The 20198-nt window shown below is 45.0% G+C and overlaps 1 protein-coding gene across 4 annotated transcripts in view; it reads left to right on the forward strand.

The window, feature by feature from the left end:
- SOX5 (SRY-box transcription factor 5) overlaps positions 1 to 20198 on the forward strand; it is a 729285-nt gene that overhangs the window by 127062 nt on the left and 582025 nt on the right. The gene's annotated exons all lie outside the window — the stretch shown is intronic.

The raw sequence follows: 20198 nt of genomic DNA on the forward strand, positions 1-20198 counted from the left end.
AGCCTCCTTCCCAGTCACCAAATCATTTGATGAGTCAAGAGGCATTGATAGACACCCCCCCTAGTTGTTCTGCACAGATCAGCTGAGGAGGGGGGCCTGTGTGCCAGTGTGAGGTGCATGTGAGAATGTGTATGGATATTTGGGGTGGGTACACTCACCTTTGGTCACACTTAGTACTTACTGTGACCCCTGGAGGATGGGTAAGGATGGATGTGGTTTGTTTGTTTGTTTGTTTGTTGTTGTTGTTGTTAAATGGGTTAGCCCTGCAATATGTAAGCCACATTTTGGGATGATGCTGTTCTCCAACCCAAACCTGTGTACAAAAATGAATGTATTCAGGGGAAGGGGGAAGATCATGCAAACATGCAAATTAGGGAATGTAGCTTGGCAATAATGATGATGATGATGATTATGTGGATGATGTGTATATTAGGAGGAAAGTGGACTTAAAACGCTGACAAATCTCTTTACAATGACTTTTTTTAAATAAAAAAATGCAAACTGAAATGGTGAACTGAAGACTTTCAAAAACTGAGAAAATGGACCGATTCATCTGCCCTTAGCTGTAAATATGGGTGCTGGGTTGGTCCTCCCATTGGACAGAATGAAGCAGCTGCTTCAAGCAGCAAGTTCTGGAAGGCAAAGGAGTGATGGTGGAGTGTTGGAGAACAGAGCTGTGTCCTGCAATGCTCCTGCTGCCCTGAGGTGCGCTGTCCTGTTGTAACCAGTGCTGAAGTCAGATTCCATTGCCAGGCTGTTCTGGATGTGGAATGAGGTGTCTGAGTGTGTGCTGTCTTGTCCTTCATCTCAAGCAGCCAAATGTCTTGGTTTAGCCCAGTATGAATGAGCGATCACCCTCCTGTTCAGAGGTTGGCATTTGCCTGGCTGAAATGCATCCTTGAGCTCCGAAGATGGCTTTTCCTTGTCCGGATGAAGGACAGAGAAAGTGTGCATGTAGAAACTAACCTATTGCACAAATGTCAAATTTAGATGAGCTGCTGTGCTTACTTTTGCCTCTGGCTCCATTCAACATCCGCAACCCTCAGAAATGCATGGCACTAGCAGTGCAAATAGACGCTCACAAGATCATGGTAGTGCCTTGACAAAATGATACTTATGTACATAGTTTTGAGCCTTATCTGAGCAATAGGCTAGCGGCCAACAATCTGGAGGTGCAGATTCTGGGGAAAGTGCAATACCATATACCTAATAACCAGTGCATAAAAACATCTTGCCAGGGTCAAAAAAGTGGCAGCCCTATTTATCTTTAGGTAAACAATCTGATGCAGGCTCCAGAACTACTTTTCTGACATATAAGAAATTGAAGCTGAGAGATGAACTCATGACTATTTACTTATTTTCTTGAATTTATATACAGCCCTATACCTGCAGGTCTCAGGGCAATGTGTTGACTACCCGATGTGTTGAACCCAAAGGTGCAATCATAGTCATAGTGTCTTGGTCTATGAAGGAATAGAGTGCAAAATTCAAAAGATTCATTCAAGGAATACAGCTGGTGCCAGCAAGTCAAAAACGAGACCTATTCTCTTTCTGTGTGTTAAGTGAGCAATAGGCTAGCGGACAGTAATCCAAAGGTGCTGATTCGGGGGGGGGGGGGACACAATACCGTTTAATAATAATAACTAAAATGTAATTACCAGTGAAAGCTGGATGGTATCAGGCACATGATATCTAGAAAGATCAAAATCCCCTCTCCCCCAAATCTGATTCATTAATTATCCCTTGCATCAAACAAAAGTGGATTGTTCCACCCAGTGCTTTTTTTTCTGGGGGGACGCAGGGGTATACATACCCCTAAACATTTTGTGAATCTAAGTTTGGCCTCATTGAGGGGCACTATTTCAATATGAGTAGGAAAAGGAGAGTACCCCTAAACATTTATTTTTTTATTTTTAAAGAAAAAAGCACCGGTTCCACCTAGTTTGCATTATTCCTCAAAATACATTATTGAAAAACCCTATAAATGTAGAGCAAAAGGTTAGCATATCCCTCCTGAATTCTTCATTTCTGTCTCCAAATTCTTCATTTCAATTGATAGATATGCACTAAAAAGATGTATATCGCTTTATTTTTTGCTTTCCTATGAGTCAGTCTTAAAGTGCTTAGGGTAAAGGTTAATGCGACACGACTGGTGGAGCATTGGGGCCAGGATAAGGAAGACCCTGGTTCAAATCCTAATTCAGTCCTGAAAGCTCACTGTGTGATTTTCACCAAACAATCATCTCTCAGCCTCACAGGGTGGTTGTGAGGCTGTAATGGAGCCAGGCTGTGCACCCCGACCTGGTAAATTTGCAAGAAGGAGAAATGAGACAACTCTTTGCCTCTCCAAATTTACTCCCTGTATGTGGTGTATATTTAGTTTGAACAGTTCAACCTAGGTTTGCCCTGTACATCAGGAAGAACATCAGGAAAAACTTTCTGGCAGTAGGAGCTTTTTGACTCCCATGAGAGATGATGGACTCTCCTGCGTTAGAGGTTTTTAAGTAGAGGTTGCCATGTAGGATCTAGTTGAGGTTCCTGCACTGCAGGGGGTTGGACTGGATGACCATCAAGATCCCTTCCAAATCTACAATTCTATGATTCCATGTTGTACTAAATGTCAGCTGCGGCAAAAAGCACCAAGCAGAGGTTAAAAACATGAGCTGTAAAATCCCTGGTTCAAATTTCCCTTTAGCATGAACTCACTGAGTAACCTTAGACAAGCTGCTTCCTTTCAGTTCCCAATCTATAATATGGGTACAATAATACCAGCCTCCTTTAAAGGTTTGTTTTTAAGGCAGTGTATGGGAAGTACTTTGAAATCTTTTAAAGATTTCAGGGGTGCCAACTTTAATAAAATATTGTGGAGGCCCAGGTAAGCCCCACCCCACATAATCGATCACATGACACACTGCACACACGCGCACACACACAGTTTGAATGGGAATGGCCATCAAGTTTGTGGAGGCTCAGACCCTTCAAATGTTTTATTGTGGGGACCAAACTCCCCACAACCCCTAGAAGTTGGCTGCTATGTAAAGAGTACTTGCTGAGTACAACTCTGAGAGTATACACTAAACTCCATCTAAGCCAGGCACCTCCAAATTCCGGTCGATTTTATCTTGCCTCCGTGGCATTTTATGTCTTTGGGCAAAAGCTCAATCCTAAGAAAAGCTTAACAACTTTGGGGTTAAATCCTAAAAAAGCTCAACAACTTCAACTTTGATGTTCACTTCATCAAATCTGGCCCTCTTTGAAAAAAGTTTGGACACCCCTGATCTATGCATTCTATCCCCTTTTCTTGGGATTTGCTACCCTAAGTACCGGATCTCACAGAACATTCTTCACCCAGTGTGACACACACACACACACACAAGCCTGAGACTGGCTCTGTGTCCCAGTATATGTCCAGCACATATACTTGTGAATGCTTAGATGAAGGCCATGATAAATCTCAAGAGGGAGTTCCAAAGAAGAGGAGGAGCACCTAATAATAAAACAGAGTCCTCCAGATCATCATAGAATTGTAGAGTTGGAAGGGACCCTGGGGACCCTCTAGTCCTGCCCCCTGCAATGCAGGAATATGCAGCTGTCCCTTATGAGGATTGAACCTGCAACCTTGGCGTTATCAGCATCATGCTCTAACCAACTGAGCTATCCAGCTGATCATATCAACACCCATCATCCGCAGGCACCATGACCAATGGCAAGGGACCCAGCAGCATCTTGAAGGCCACAGGTTAGCCATCCCTGGCAGACACCTTCCTCTTGGAGCATAGAGGGCATTCTCAAAGGGCTGAGCTTGGTTGGCCCTAGCAGCTGTGCCGTTGACATAACCTGTGTTACAAGCCCATCCGAGACAAAGGACCGAGAACCGTCATAACCCAACGTAGCTCTGTTGTAGTTTATAGTGAACAGATAAGTGAGGGGGAGAGAGGTGGGGGGGGGAGAGAGACAAAGCGACGAGATGAAAGATAATTATTGCTTTCAAGCCTGACTGTGGTGACTTCTTAATTGCTTCGATAAAGCAAATTTCCACACTGCAAAACTTATTAGAACGGTCCCTGCATTCATCTCTCCTTGCTGGTAAGCTTGTTCACAGCAGCACCCACTGGAGGCAACAAGCAGTCACCGTTATTGCTGCAGTTCCCCCACCACCACCACCAATGGACGGGATACTGCACAATAATACCACAAACAGTGGACTTGGCACAGATGCCAGGGTTTCTCTTCACTGTCTGAATGCTCGTTTGAGATTACTTAAAAGCAAAACCTAGACAGCATCTTAAAAAGCAGAGACATCACCTTGCCGACAAAGGTCCGTATAGTTAAAGCTATGGTTTTCCCAGTAGTGATGTATGGAAGTGAGAGTTGGACCATAAAGAAGGCTGATCGCCGAAGAATTGATGCTTTTGAATTATGGTGCTGGAGGAGACTCTTGAGAGTCCCATGGACTGCAAGAAGATCAAACCTATCCATTCTTAAGGAAATCAGCCCTGAGTGCTCCCTGGAAGGACAGATCGTGAAGCTGAGGCTCCAATACTTTGGCCACCTCATGAGAAGAGAAGAATCCTTGGAAAAGACCCTGATGTTGGGAAAGATTGAGGGCACTAGGAGAAGGGGACGTCAGAGGACAAGATGGTTGGACAGTGTTCTCGAAGCTACCAACATGAGTTTGACCAAACTGCGGGAGGCAGTGGAAGACAGGAGTGCCTGGCGTGCTATGGTCCATGGGGTCACGAAGAGTCGGACACGACTAAACGACTAAACAACAACAACAAAAGCAAAACCACTGCTCCACACTGGCTTCCTAGAGCACTTCTGCTATGGGGCAGCTATATAAATTAAGGAGGTGAATAAATATGGGGGAAGCAAAAGGTTACTTAGAGAGAAGGAACTGTAATATTTTCCCTGAAGCTTGGATTTGTTTTATTCTGTATTATTTGATGTTTTAATGAATTGTAAGCCTCTTTGCAATTTCCCCCCTTTAAAATACAAAGTGACATAGAAATGAAATTAATAATAATAATAAACTTCATTGTTAAAAAAGAAAGGCACTAAGACATTCTGTTGTGGCAGCTGTAACCTAGGTTAAAGGTATTATTTGGTGAATATTTTACAAAGTAATAATAATAATAATAATAATAATAATAATAATAATAATTTATTATTTATACCCCACCCATCTGGCTGGGTTCCCCCAGCCACTCTGGGCGGCTTACAACAGAAAAATAAAATAAAATAATCTATTAAACATTAAAAGCCTCCCTAAACAGGGCTGCCTTCAGATGTCTTCTAAAAATCTGGTAGCTGTTTTTCTCTGACATCTGATGGGAGGGCGTTCCACAGGGCAGGCGCCACCACCGAGAAGGCCCTCTGACTGGTTCCCTGCAACTTTGAGTTTCCAACACTGGTTTAAAGTGGTACAATACTGCTTCAAGTGGAGGGCCCAAAAGGCAAAAACTCTTTCCCCAACAGGCATGACTAGATCTAACAAGCTGAAGTGTAAGGCTGTATTAGCTGCGTTTTCAGAAGCAAAGCAATAAAAAACAATAAAAAACAACAGAAACCATGTGAAAGTCGTACGTTCGAACGCTGAGTCTATGAGGCTTCCCTGAAAACAGCCCTCCGATGAGCGTCAAATCGGGAAGACCGATCAGCCCAACATGAAAGATTCGAGTGTTGCGTTGCTATGTGAGCTTGGGGTATAATTTTGCAAGATGACAGGAGTGAAGCATCTCCTCAATATCTGTATTTGGCAGAAGAGATGAATGCATACATCAGGAAACAATGTTTAAGTGTTTTATTTCCTTATTTCAGCCTGACAACCTGTCAGCGTAGTTAATGGCCACCAAGAGAGAGGGAGGAATGAAGGGGAGGGAAACTAAAGCGGAAGGAAACAAAGGTGCAGGTTTTTTTTTATATAAAAAAAGGAAAAGAACGGAAAAGAGAACCAAAAAGGGGGTGGGGAGGCAGAAGAAAATAAAATATTTGTGGGGCATCAAATTCAAATGGCTATTTAGGAACGCAGGATGCGGCCTTGTGTTCAGTTAGACTATTGTCCCACTAAGCTCAGTATTAGGTCAGTCACCCCAGAGCTGTCTGGAAGAATTAGACTCCAACTCCCATCAGCCCCAGCCAGCGTGGAGAGCCATCAGGAAGGATGGGAGTTGTAGTGCCTTGTTGACTACGTGGCATGCCTCAACTGTGGGACTCCTCATCACCAAGTCCTGGGTCAGGCTCCACCTTAGGGAGAGGAGTCAGGATCCTGCAAAGAGGCCAAGGCGGGTCTGTCTGCACCCAGGGGGAGTCAGCTGCAGAGGGAGAGGTGGAGCCTTAAATGCCAGGTGGAAACTTGACCCATCTGGAAAAGTGCCCAATTACATTTTGCTTTCAGTGTCGAAGGTCGGTGGTTCGAATCCCCGCAATGGAGTGAGTTCCCGTTGCTCTGTCCCAGCTCCTGCCAACCTAGCAGTTCAAAAGCACACCAGTGCAAGTAGATAAATAGGTACTGCTGTGGCAGGGAGGTAAACAACATTTCCGTGTGCTCTGGTTTATGTCACAGTGTTTTGTTGTGCCAGAAGTGGTTTAGTCATGCTGGCCACGTGACCCGGAAAGCTGTCTGTGGACAAGCGCCGGCTCCTCGGCCTGAAAGCAAGCTGTTCACTGCAACCCCATAGTCACCTTTGATTGGACTTAACTACCCAGGGGTCCTTTACCTTTACCTTTTCCACACACACACACACTGGTATGTGTGTGTGAGAGGCTGCCCGATCTGAATTTTATTGTCTTGGGGGGACTGTAGTAAGAATTGTAAATTGAAAGATGGAAAGAGTTGTGATGGGAAAGGGATCAATTAGTACGTCTGGGAATTCCCTCCTACAACAGATGAAGGACAGATATAACAGATGAATAAGTTTTGAAGTCAACCCTTCAAACAGCTTTATGTTGGGAAGTATCTCATTCAGTGGTGGCTATAGGAGGCGCCCCAGAAAGTGACGTCACCTGCTAGCTTCTTCCTCTTGTGTCTCAGTGTTGCCCTTGTAGAATTCAGCAGGGAGGAGGTATATGGGGTAAAATAGGGAATTAGCTGTCTCTGTCTTTCATTCGCCTAGTCTCCACCTACTAATTGGGCTCACTGCCTTCTGCACTGCCAGTCTCAACGAACACCAGCCACCACTGATTCTCTTCATTTATTTTTAGGATGGAATCTGTGGTTTTGCCATTCAATTTTATTTCTCACAGAAGTTTTGCCAAGTAATTTCCTAGGCACAGAACAGTAAGAACTTAAAAAGTAAAATAAAAAATACACACATGCACAGAGAGATCAAAGGACATTAGCCCAGAGAACTATTCAAAGAACATAATGTGTACAATTGTTTTTTCTTATCCAAGACACAGCGTTATCACACACCTCTATTATTATTTCTTGGGTGTTGTCCAGGCCCATTCATATGCTCCTGTGAGGTGCATCTTGCCCCAACATTCCAAGGACATTTCATGGCTGAGTCGGGATTTGAACCCAGGTCTCTCAGGTCCAGCTCTCAAACCACATTTTACACTACTCATCAAGTTTACTGCTTAGCGGAAATGAACTGGAGGACCGAATGTGGGTACCAACTCTCAATTATTCTAAGAAAAAAATCATTCAACATGCAACAGCAATAGCCTCTTCAACAAACCTTAAGTTTGCTAAGTTTCTTATGATAGGAAGTCTCCCACTGTCAAGAGGAGAAGGAAGTCTTCTTCTGTTGAAGAAAAGGAATCTTTGCATCCAAGCCTGTGCATACATTCTTACAGTACTTGAAAAAATCCCAAGTAAGGATTTTGTGTAGAAGTCGAAACACATATAAAGGATCTTGTACAGAAGGAAGGAAGGAAGGAAGGAAGGAAGGAAGGAAGGAAGGAAGAAAAGGAAATCTCAAAAGTGGAATCCAAACACTATTTTCTCAAAATCTTCCCTAGGAGGTCAAAACAAAAGGTGATGAAAAAGTGCTCAGCTTCTTCCATCTGTATCAGTTTAACTGCTACCCAGTAGATCAGAATATTAAACATCCTTTGCACTGAATGTGACAAGGTGTGTGTGTGAATCCGAGGTGGCTTAACTTATCATCGCAAATCACTCCTTGGACGTTCCTTTGTGGCTAGGGAACCATCTGCCCAGGCACAGAGCCTGGCAGCGGTGAAAGGGTTAAGTTGCATCTGACATCTGTTTTGCCCACATCAAGCAGCCAAGCGGCTTCTCTAGAAGGAGGAGTGTGAAGGTAAAGAAAATATCGGACAGAGTCCATGCTCTCTGCGGATAATAATAATAATCTCTGCCTACTTTCTCACAGATGTAAGTCCTGGCAATTTTCCATTGAAAATTTGGAACGGCGGATCGGCTCTCCACATTATTTCAGTGTGCTTGGCTAGGTCTCTAGCAGGAAAATATAGGAAGTAGATCTGAAAACATTAATACTGCTTTAAAACAACTGCTAGAGATGATGGTTTCTTGGAAGTACTGGTTGTAGAACACGTTCTTGTCAAGCACAGCTTTGAAAATGCATAAGGCATGGCAAATGGGTTCCAAGAAGAAATACCTTTATTCTTTATTTTAAAATAGGATTTCCTTTTTTTAATCTTGTCTGTGCCCCGACATTTTAACTTTATATCAGGAGCCGTGAACTGCTTTCCCTTCTGGGTGACCTTCTGAGGGCCACACGTTGTGGTGGGTGGGGCTAATGGTAAATATGGGGACAGCAGAAAAAGTTGATTTTACCGTTGTACAGTACAAACACACCTCCCTCTGTTTTCCACGCAGGCAAAGCAAGAGGCATTGTCTAGAGCAGTGTTCTTCAAATGTGGGTCTCCAGATGTTTTTGGACCACAACTCCCATCATCCCTAACTAGCAGGGCCAGTGGTCAGGGATGATGGGAATTGTAGTCCAAGAGCAGCTGGAGAACCAAGTTTGGAAAACAAGGGTCTGGAGTTCAAGGACACATTCCAGCCGCACAAAAATACTCAAGGAGGTTGCAAGCAGGGCAGTATGGGGGGTAGCTGTGGAGATACTAGCACAAATCTTCTGAATACTCTCTATTAAGTGCCCCTGGTGTGGACTTTCCCAGTGAAAACTGAATTATGCACCACCTTTTTATTATAATATTTATTTGCGTTATATTTATTTCCCTGCCTTTGTTGGCCTCAAAAGCAACTTGCTCAGGGTTTTCATGTGGTCTCCCATCCAGTCTCTGGGCACATGGTTCTATTGTGAACCCTCTTAAACCATGAGGCTCTATTTGCAAAACGGTGGCGGACACATGAAATGGACACCAGCCTCGTTATGCGTACCCTGAAATTTTCCCAAGCGGGTGCAGGGTTTAATATAAAATCCCACCCTGGAGCGGCGAACCAGCAAACTCTGGCTCAGAATACCCAGAATTCCTGCAAAGGCCCCAGGAGGAGATTTTACAACAGGGCGATGATGAATGTGGTGCCGATGGCCGCGAGCGGGTTTTGCGCTTCAAAAGTATAACACTGAGAGCGTTTATGCAACAATTCTGCACGCAGTCTACAAGAGGTGTTAGCTTGCTAAAACACCAGCTTAAGCTGTTTTGGAATGTAACTAGATGAGTAATTTAGGTCAGGAGCAGAAACAAGAGAGGCCCTTTTGTCAATCTGTGGCTCCTCTCTCAAACTTGTGAGTGAAGCAACTTGTGCTGGTGGGCAGCTTTGCAGGGCATTGCCTGATGTCCCCAATGGCTCAGAAGGGCCTCTCATGAGACTGACATGGATGTGCTGCTATGCACCGTCCACCCCAGCAGGCTTCTGAATGGCCATTTTGTCAGTGGGCGAGTGATTCATAGATCTATGAAATCTACAGATTGGAATAGATTCGTTGGATCGATAGGCCGGGACATTGTGTTTTGGGTCTATTAAGAATGAACCAGTGCTGAGATTGGCTCCCGTTCAAAAGCTGCATCACTGCCTGCCCAATGCTAAAGCCGCTGTCATGGGGCCCAGTGGGGAATAGTGCTGCTGCCATGACTTTGGTGGCAGAATTAATCAATACTGCAAGGTTGAGGAGGGAGTGAAGGTGTGTGTGTGCGCGTATGTGTTGGGGGCCATGCCCCCCTCCAAATCTGGTGCCAGCCCTGCGAAGCACTATATACATACCGTAGCAAACATAATTTCAACAAATGGTATGAGAACATGGAAAAGCCCACTAGATCAGGGTCAATGGCCCATCTAGTCCAGCATCCTGTTCTCACAGCAGCCAATCAGATGCCTACAGGAATCCCACAAGCAGGATTCAAGTACAAGAACACTCTCCCCTCCTGTAGTTTTCAGCAACAACTGGTGTTCAAAAGCATTGTTGCCTCTAGCTCCTTCAGGTATACTGGACCGAGGCCGTTTAGGGCTTTAAAGGTCAGCACCAACACTTTGAATTGTGCCTGGAAACATACTGGGAGCCAATGTAGGTCTTTCAGGACTGGTGTTATGGGGTCTTGGTGGCCACTCCCAGTCACCAGTCTAGCTGCCGCATTCTGGATTAGTTGTAGTTTCTGGGTCACCTTCAAAGGTAGCCCAACATAGAGCGCATTGCTGTAGTCCAAGCGGGAGATAACCAAAGCATGCACCACTCTGGCAAGACAGTCCATGGGCAGGTAGGGTCTCAGTTTGCATACCAGATGGAGCTGGTAGACAGCTGCCCTGGATACAGAACTGACCTGTGCCTCCATGGACAGCGGTGAGTCCAAAATGATTCCCAGGCTGCACACCTGGTCCTTCAGGGGCACAGTTACCCCATTCAGGACCAGGGAGTCCTCCATACCCACCCGTCCCCTGTCCCCCCAAAACAGTACTTCTGTCTTATCAGGATTAAACCTCAATCTGTTAGCTGCCATCCATCCTCCAACCGCCTCCAGACACTCACATAGGACCTTGACCGCCTTCACTGGTTCTGGTTTAAAAGAGAGGTAGAGCTGGGTAGGAATTTGTCTAATCCTCTTTCGAAGCCATCCAAGTTGGTGCCGATCATGGCCACCACATGTAATAAACCCACCCTCACACACCAACATCATACCCTCAAACATGTCCAGGCCCCAAACCGGGACAAACGTTTTCCAGGCGGTGCTCCTGGGTGAGTCATGTGACCTGTGTGAGATCGCGGCTCCAGAAAAAGCACTTTTTCAAGGGGGGTTGATTGTGGCGTGAGATTGCAGCACCCAAAATGGCCTCTGTGCTCTTGTGTGAAAAAATTGGGATGTCCTAGTTTTCCTGGGACAGATGGGGGGTATGCAATATCACCATCAATTATTGGGACAAAGATTCTTTCAAGAAGAAGGAGAGGAAGGAAAGCCAATTGGGAGCTTCCAGTAGAACAGACTTTATTTTTGATTGATTTTACTTTGAAATTTGATTGGCTACGCTGACTGTCAGAGACTCACCTGGATTTTAGAAAAGGGACATTTCTGCTGCTACCTGGATATGACATAGGGGCTAAACCTGGGGCTTACTGAGCCATAGCCCTCCCCCATAACTGATTTTATTCTTACAGTTATCACCCATTTGTGCTGTATTTGGCAAATAATTTTGCTACTGGTTAATCTACAGTTTTACTGGTGGGCAGGTGGGTAGAAACCAATTACTGTACCTAGAGCAGTACTATTTAATGAGTATAATTTCTACTTGCTTTGACAAGTTGCAGTTGGGGTCCCCCCCCCCCAAGAGAAAAAAATGAACAGTGAACTAAAAATTAGAAATAATGTACTTTTAGTAAACTCTATCTCAGAGGAACCGTGTGTGTGTTCGTTCATGTACAGGCGGAATTAGTCTTAACCTGCCAAGCAGTAGGGGGGGAAATTACAACACCTTTCAAAGATGTAAATTGACAATTAACAAAACAATAGAATCCTCCAGCCTTCCTTCACAGAGGTGCAAATTGATAATCGGGCCTCAATGAAAAAAAGGGTAGGTCCTGGTTAGATTTGAGTTTGAGATGAAGATTCCCAAATAAAGGAATGAAGGAAACAGAAAAAGGCAGTGGGCAGGGGAGGGGGAGATATCTGAAAAAGAAAACTGGGGGGGGGGGGTTTGAATAAAACCCAGCATCTAGAAGCTAGCAGCTGATCCACTTTCCATGGGCGCCTTCTGTATGTGAAAGGTGAGCTCTTTGCAACCATCCTTGGATGGTTCATAGGGCTGTAGCACTGTCTCATGGATTGAGTGCATCGATATATCCCTCATTTCCTCCAAGGAATGCAAGGTGGTGTTCATAGTTCTCCTTCTCCCCATTTTGTTAGGTTAAGCTCGGAGAGTGTGCCCCAGGTCACCAAGTGAACTTCATGGCTGGGTGAGGATTTGAATTCAGGTCTCTGTGTCCACCACTCTAACCATGGCACTATGCTGGCAGAGGTGTGTCAGGGTTGGCATAGCTTGCTGTGAACAGGATGGCTATCTCAAGCTTCCTTGTGCCTTCTGTTCATGAAAGTCATGTTCTTGACTTCTCAGGAAAGTGTTCCTCAGGGACCCCTAGCCCCTTGCTTGCTCGGTAACAGGACTCAGAGAGGGCTACAATACCACCACCCCAATATTTTATTCAAATTGGACCCATTTGTTGTTAATTTGTTTGCCCTTTTTTATTTATATTCTGATTTTCTCCCAGTACAGGACCCAAACAGGTGGGTGTGCTGTGGGCAAAATGTGCTAGTGTCAGGAGTATGGGCAGGAGTCAGGCAATGGGGCCTGTAGTGCTTTGCAGGACTGGGGCCTGCCTCAACTTGTGCTGGAGAAGCAAGGAGTGGCCACTCAGGTGAAGACCTCAGCTTGTGCTGGAGAGGCAAGGAGTGGTCACTCAGGTGAGGCCACTTGATACCTCACTGCACCTGGTGGCAGGAGCTGGGAGGGATAAAAGCTCAGCATTTCCCTTCAGCTCTTGGCCACAGCAACGCTATTCCTGCCTGGTTGTATCTGGCCTCTTGCTCCTTGCACCCTTGCCTTGCCAACGTCTTGCTCCTTGGACCCTCGCCTTTGCCGACGCCTTGATCCTTGATCCTCGACCCTTGGACCTCTGCCTTGCTTCTTGACTCCCAGACCTTCGCCTCTTCCTTGCTCCTTGACCCTGCCACTGCCTGCTGCTGGACCCTCAGCCCTGCACCTGTTCCTGCTTCTACATCACCATCTCGCCTCTGGTCCTGACGTCCTCAGTCAGGGCTTCAATTGCCCGCCGACCGGACCATGACAGCTAGACGCATTCCACTATTGTACTAACACATTTTTTAAAAGTCTGATGGGGTTCACCTGAACCCCCTTTTCACACCATACCTGGATTCAGCGATAACCTCTAATGTCTCTGGCCTGACCTGTCAAAATAAACCCAGTATTTTATTGGTCAGGTTACTTACCTTTCTAATGTTCTTTCTTGTTTGCCGCTCTGCTTGCTCATTTCCCTTCAATCATTTGCTCCCTGTGGTTTCCAATAAATCTCGGAGCACCTTCCAATCAAATTCCCTTCCCCAATCCATCAGTAATCATATACCCTCCCTCTGACCTCCCACGGAATATAATATGTAGAATCAGCATTTTTATTTCCCTACTCTGAGCAGTTCCCATCCTGGGTGTTTTGATGTATAATGGCTTTAGATATGCCCTGTCGTCGAATGTTGGCTCCTATATCTTGTTTATTGTTAATTTCTCGAGAGAGGTTTTAGGGTTCAGCTAATTCTCTCCTTCAGGGTTCCAAGTTAAATATGTATTGGAGAAGGATCGTTTTATACCTTGGATATTAAGTCAGCCTTCCAACATTGCTGGGAAACTACCGTATTTCTGGCATGTCCTGGTTATAATCAGAATGGAAGCAATTTGTGTACGCAGAGAAAATACAACTGGAATTTGCAGATCGGTATATTAATCTGTATGATTTTGATAGCATAAGAATGTAGGATGAGGCCTACTGGGCCAGGCTAGCTCCATTCTCTTCTCAGTTTGCAACTGGGTGCTTCTGGGAAGCCCACAAGCAGGATATGAATGCAGCAGCATCCTCCCCACTTCCAGCAACTAGTATTCAGGGACGTACCAACTCTTATACTGCTCAGTTATACCTATGTTTTATAGAATTGTAGAATTGGAAGTGGGACCCAGGTGGCGCTGTGGGCTAAACCACTGAGCCTAGGGCTTGCTGATGAGAAGGTCGGCGGTTCGAATCCCTGTGATGGGGTGAGCTCCCGTTGCTTGGTCCCAGCTCCTGCCAACCTAGCAGTTCGAAAGCACATCAAAAAATGCAAGTAGATAAATAGGAACTGCTATAGCGGGAAGGTAAACAGCGTTTCCATGTGCTGCTCTGGTTTGCCAGAAGCGGCTTTGTCATGCTGGCCACATGACCTGGAAGCTATATGCCGGCTCCCTTGGCCAATAATGCGAGATGAGCGCGCAACCCCAGAGTTGGTCACGACTGGACCTAATGGTCAGGGGTCCCTTTACCTTTACCTAGAATTGGAAGTGACCCTGAGAATCCTCTAGTCCAACCTCCTGCATTGCAGGAATATACAGCCATCCCTTAAGGGGATCGGACCTGCAATGTTGGTGATGATGATGATAATAATAATAATAATAATAATAATAATAATAATAATAATAATTCATTCCCCACCACTCTGGGCGGCTTTCAACAGAGCATTAAAAACAGAATAAAACTTCAAACATTAAAAACTTCCCTAAACAGGACTGCCTTCAGATCTCTTCTAAAAGTCAGATAGTTGTTTATTTCTTTGACATCTGACGGGAGGGCGTTCCACAGGGTGGGTGCCACTGTTGAGAAGGCCCTCTGTCTGGTTCCCTGTAGCTTCATGTCTCGCAGTGAGGGAACCACCAGAAGGCCCTCGGTACTGGACCTCAGTGTCCAGGCTGAACGATGGGGGTGGAGATGCTCCTTCAGGTATACTGGGCTGAGGCCATTTAGGGCTTTAAAGGTCAGCACCATGCTTTAACCAACTAAGCTATCAAGCTCCATGATTTCTCTTGTTTTCATGTAGCTTTGGAAAACAAATTCTTGTGCAAATTTTTGTTGCTTTGTAACAAATTATATTTTATGTAAACCACTTAGAGGTGTATTTTTATATCAAGGGGCATGTAAAATGTCAGTGATCTCCAATTAAGATAGCATCTGAGTAGACCCATGGAAATAAATGGAGTTACTTAAACCTCTTTATTCCAATGGACCTTCTCTGAGTATGACCAACACTAGATACTACCCTTAATAAATACATTGTCTACCTTTGGTGCTGTTACAAAGGCTGTTTTGTGGACTGCATGCCACTATATTGGAATTTCTAAAAGTGTTGCATTGTATCACAAGTGACAGGTTGGATTGCTTATACTGTACTTGTGTTGGCTATGTAACCAACTGCATACTGAATCAATGCAATCTCCCAGGAATTCTGTCGCTTGTGGGGTAGTGCATGTGCTTTGCATGGTCAACAGATGTGAGGGACTGAGAATCAAGGGGTTTTCACTAGTGCCAAGCCAAACGTTGCTCAGATTTTGCATTTGCCTGAAAAGTAGAGAAATTCAAGAGGTGTGTTAATCCATGCTCTGAAACACACAGAAACCTTCTGGTTGTTCTTTCACTCTTCCTTGAGTGAGACTGGAAAGTCAAGAAACACATAATGGCTGTGATGACATCCAGGTGCTATATAGCCTGTCAGATATAGCACTGCATACTTGAAGGAGCGTCTCAGACCAGACACTGAGGCCAAGCTCTGAGGGCCTTCTGGCCTTCTGTGAGAAGTGAGATTACAGGGAACAAGACAGTGACGCTCACCCTGTAGAATGCCCTCCCACCAGATGTCAAAGAGATAAAGAACTACGCAAATTTTAGAAGACATCAGAAGGCAGCCCTGTATCGGGAGGTTTTTAATGTTTGATGTTTATATTATGTTTTTATATGTGTTGGAAGCCACCCAGCCAGATGGGTGGTGTGTTGTTGTTGTTGTTGTTGTTGTTGTTGTTGTTGTTGTTGTCATTATTTAATAATTCAGACACCACATATAATAAATGAATGGCATTAGAATGTGGACAATGCTTCATGTACTGTTTACAGGGATCACTTTAAGTATCAATATTTCTCAGCCCTTTTATGATGACTCTCCCCAAATGGACAAAAGGCGCTTACAAAGTTTTTAATGAAACTGGCACCCCATTTTGACTCCATACTAGTTGCGAGCGACTTGTGCCTGGCACTGTCACACCAGGGCTCTCGACACGGAGACACTTACTTTAGCGCCATAAAGCACTGATCCTGATTTAATACCTTTGGAATGACTCTGTACATTTAATGGAGTACTTCAGCTTCACGCGGCCGCATAAATAAACTAGATGAGCGTAATAACGTAACGGTATACGAGGCAGGGAATGATAAAACATATTTGCTACCTTGCTCTCTCGTTTATAATCCAGGCTGCTTGTTTACAGCTTGGGATGCTCAGTAAATCCAATTGTAATCCACAAAGATCCATTGATGCTTTAGCAGACTAAGCCAAAAAACCTAGTGCTTAACTGTAATGAGAACAAATAGGCCAACATTATGAAAATAGGACATTAAATCCTGATTTGGCTCAATGTTTATTGAGTTACAAACCCAAAACAATATCACTCTATTCTAGTGTGTAATTAGTTAAAATTTCCGTTTTTCCAACACTGCCATACATTGCAGGGAGCCACTAACTTAAATGGCTTTTGAATAAGTAATACACAAGTAATACATGGAAGCTAGGTTGATCAATGGATATTAGCCATAGCAGCTTAAAATGCCTGGGAGTATCAACACAAAATGATTTGACATCTCAAAAGTGGCACTTAATGTACTCGTGACCTTGGATCTATACTAAAGCTGTAGTAAGGACAGAACCCCTTTGAACTGGAGCAGTACAGCTCTCTAATTCATGGAAACCCGGAGCAAGGAATGGGGATAGTTTCATTGCCTTCCTCTGTTTTTGAGCTTTCCTAGACGTCTCCTTGATTAGATGATCTTTTGGTTTAGCACATGGCTGAAGTTTTAATTAGTAGGTTTTAGGTGGTTTGGTGGGGCAGGGTGGGGGAGAATATGCAACACCACAATTCTGCACCCCTCTGCCTTTCACTTTTTATTGTTTGTACTTGTTGCAACGCCCCCCCCCCTGCGGCACCCTCTCGGCTTGACACCCCATGCAGGTGAACCAGTCACGCTCCCCAAATCCACTATGGAGTCCAGCAGTCTTTTCTCACTGTGGCCAAACACAAGCACATCCTGAGTGCAACAGCACACTCCTCCCTCGAAGTTCTCAGCAAATGGTAATCAGAGGTTTCTTTCTTCCAGCTGCCTTTCCCTGCGAGCTTCAAGCAGCTCCCAGCATGAAGAATTTATACTGACTCATAGGCTCCTGCAGGGGCAGATCTACTATGAACCTAATGAAGTTTGAGCTTTGGGGCCCCTAATCCTGGAGGGGCCCAAGAAGCAAGTTTAGTCCACATTGCATTTTTTTAAAAAATGAGTCTAGTAGACCCAATTTGAGGAAAACAAGCTTATAGGTATATCTCATTGAGATAGACCTCAGTGCTTTGAGCACATCTTGGGGGGAAAGGAAGAGATTTGTAGATGTATTCAAGAGTTTTCCAAGAAAAACAACATAGGCAGAGGGACAACATAGGCAGAGTGTGGTGAATGTATTTTGATCCATTGGGGGCGGGGTAACAGATTATCTACTGTTTATGTGGGGGGAGCTGAGATCTGGAGATGGTTCGAAAGATGACCAGATTGAAGGTGGAGCCATGGAAGAAGACTATCTGCTGTTCAAACAGCAACCTTACTGTCCAGCCCAGCCCCTATCTCAGTTACAGGCTGCCCAAAGATTTTGTAGACCTTCCCACTGGGGAAGATGTTCACAAATTAATTGATCTACTCAAACTGAAATGAAAGAAGACCTTGTTGCTGGTTGTGAAGGGGTCCCCATACAGTTCAAGCTTCAGGGCCCTGAAAATATAGGTCTGCCACTGGGCTCCTGCTTCAGACATTATGCCCCAAATGACAGTAGCAGGAGCTGGTGAAGCCATACAACACTGAGGTTCTAACCCAGGCATAGGCAAACTCGGCCCTCCATATGTTTTGGGATTACAACTCCCATCATCCCTGACCACTGGTCCTGTTAGCTAGGGATGATGGGAGTTGTAGTCCCAAAAACATCTGGAAGACTGAGTTTGCCTATGCCTGTTCTAACCCAAACTAGCATCACAGTCCCCCTCATTTTGTATGACTAACGCCTGAAGGGGGCTTGCCTCTCAGTGTAATCTAGCCATGGGTTTGTTACAAGGTTTTTGGCGGAAACAATCTTTCAAAAAATAGTTTGAGGTGGTTTTGTGCATGCATCATTTGCCTTTGCCTTTGGCCAAAAAGTCTCTCTCATCGAAGAGGCAGTCAACATGAAAATAAGTCCAACTCGACTCTTGCTGACCCGCGCAAAGCCCCCTGAAATCACACGTAAGCACAACTCTGAGATGAACATCACTCTGTCCCTGTGAGAAGAATCTGTCAATAAAAAGAAATGGAAAAAACATAGCCTCTGATCCTGGAAACATTAGGTGCAGCAAAGTTTAGCAAGAGGAGTTTCAGTCAAACCTGCCCTATGCCTGCTATTATGGGCTACCTTCCAGAAATGGAGTTTGCTTCTATGCCATTTCTGATTGAGGCTGGGGAGCTAATTCAACCCTGGACACTTTCATCAGCTGTTGCTTGGAGGTGTTCTGATTTTCTTATGAAATAGTCTCGTACCAGCTAAGGAGATGGAAATGAGGCATTTAAAAGCTTTCTCAGGAAGAAGAAGAAGAAGAAAAGTGCTTTCCCCATTTCCCGGCTTCGAGCATAACATTTGATATTAATGTTAAGGACTCGGGCAAAAGTCATCATCAGCAAGGGGGGAAAGACAGAAATGTAGAACTGGTAATTTTCTGAGTCGCCCCCCCCCCATTCCTTGGGATTCTATTTTGAGGCTTTTACAACAAAGCAGAGTGGGGGGTATATTCCTTGCTGATGAAAGCAGAACTTTCCCTAATAAGCAACATTGTTGATGCATGAACAGATTTCTTTGGTAAGGTATTTCACAAGCCAAGTAGCCTCAGCACATTTCAAGTGTGGTTTTGCTTCTCTAGAGATCAGCCCTTGACTGCTGAATATGTCTATAAGCCTATAGGGCAGTGTTTCCTAAACTTGGATCTCCAGCTGTTTTCGGACTACAGTTCCCATCATCCCTGACCACGGGCCTTGCTAGGTAGAGATGATGGGATCTGTAGTCCAAAAACAGCTGGAGACCAAAGTTTGGGAAACACTGCTATAGGGGAAGGGCCATAGGTAAGTGTTGAAAAATTAGGAGCAAGAGATTCTTGGTGACCCATTGAGCTACTAGAATGCAGATCCATCTTCTCTCCATCCCTAGCTTAAAGAAAAGCACACTTGCTCTAGTACAAAGACTGAGATATGTGTTCCTGTTTTCCATATTCATTGGACACAGTCTGTGCTGGGGTCCCTGGGAAAATGCCAACTTTGCTTTGTTTGCATTTCACTTCTAATTCAACTGTTTGGTTCTCACCTCATTTCCCGCACAGTGCAATTCCCTGCACTCCGAAGGAAGTCCTCCCATGCCCCATAAAGCTTGATCCCAAGTAAAGGTAAGGTAAAGGGACCCCTGACCATTAGGTCCAGTCGTGGCCGACTCTGGGGTTGCGCGCTCATCTCGCATTATTGGCCGAGGGAGCCGGCGTATAGCTTCCAGGTCATGTGGCCAGCATGACAAAGCCGCTTCTGGCGAACCAGAGCAGCACATGGAAACGCCGTTTACCTTCCCGCTGTAGCGGTTCCTATTTATCTACTTGCATTTTGACGTGCTTTTGAACTGCTAGGTTGGCAGGAGCTGGGACTGAACAACGGGAGCTCACCCCGTCACAGGGATTCGAACCGCCGACCTTCTGATCAGCAAGCCCTAGGCTCAGTGGTTTAACCACAGCGCCACCTGGGTCCATATAAAAAAAGTGTACATATAAAGCCACCTTTGGACTTTCCACCTCAGTGGGCCTACGCTGCCTGGCAGGGGTTCTCCAGGAATTCAGATTGGGAACATTCCTAGTCCTACTAGGAGATCCCATGTACTGGACCTGGGATGTTCTGCATGCTAAGCAGATGGCTCTACAACTG

Source organism: Zootoca vivipara, chromosome 10 (assembly GCF_963506605.1).
Source record: "Zootoca vivipara chromosome 10, rZooViv1.1, whole genome shotgun sequence".
NCBI lineage: Eukaryota > Metazoa > Chordata > Lepidosauria > Squamata > Lacertidae > Zootoca > Zootoca vivipara.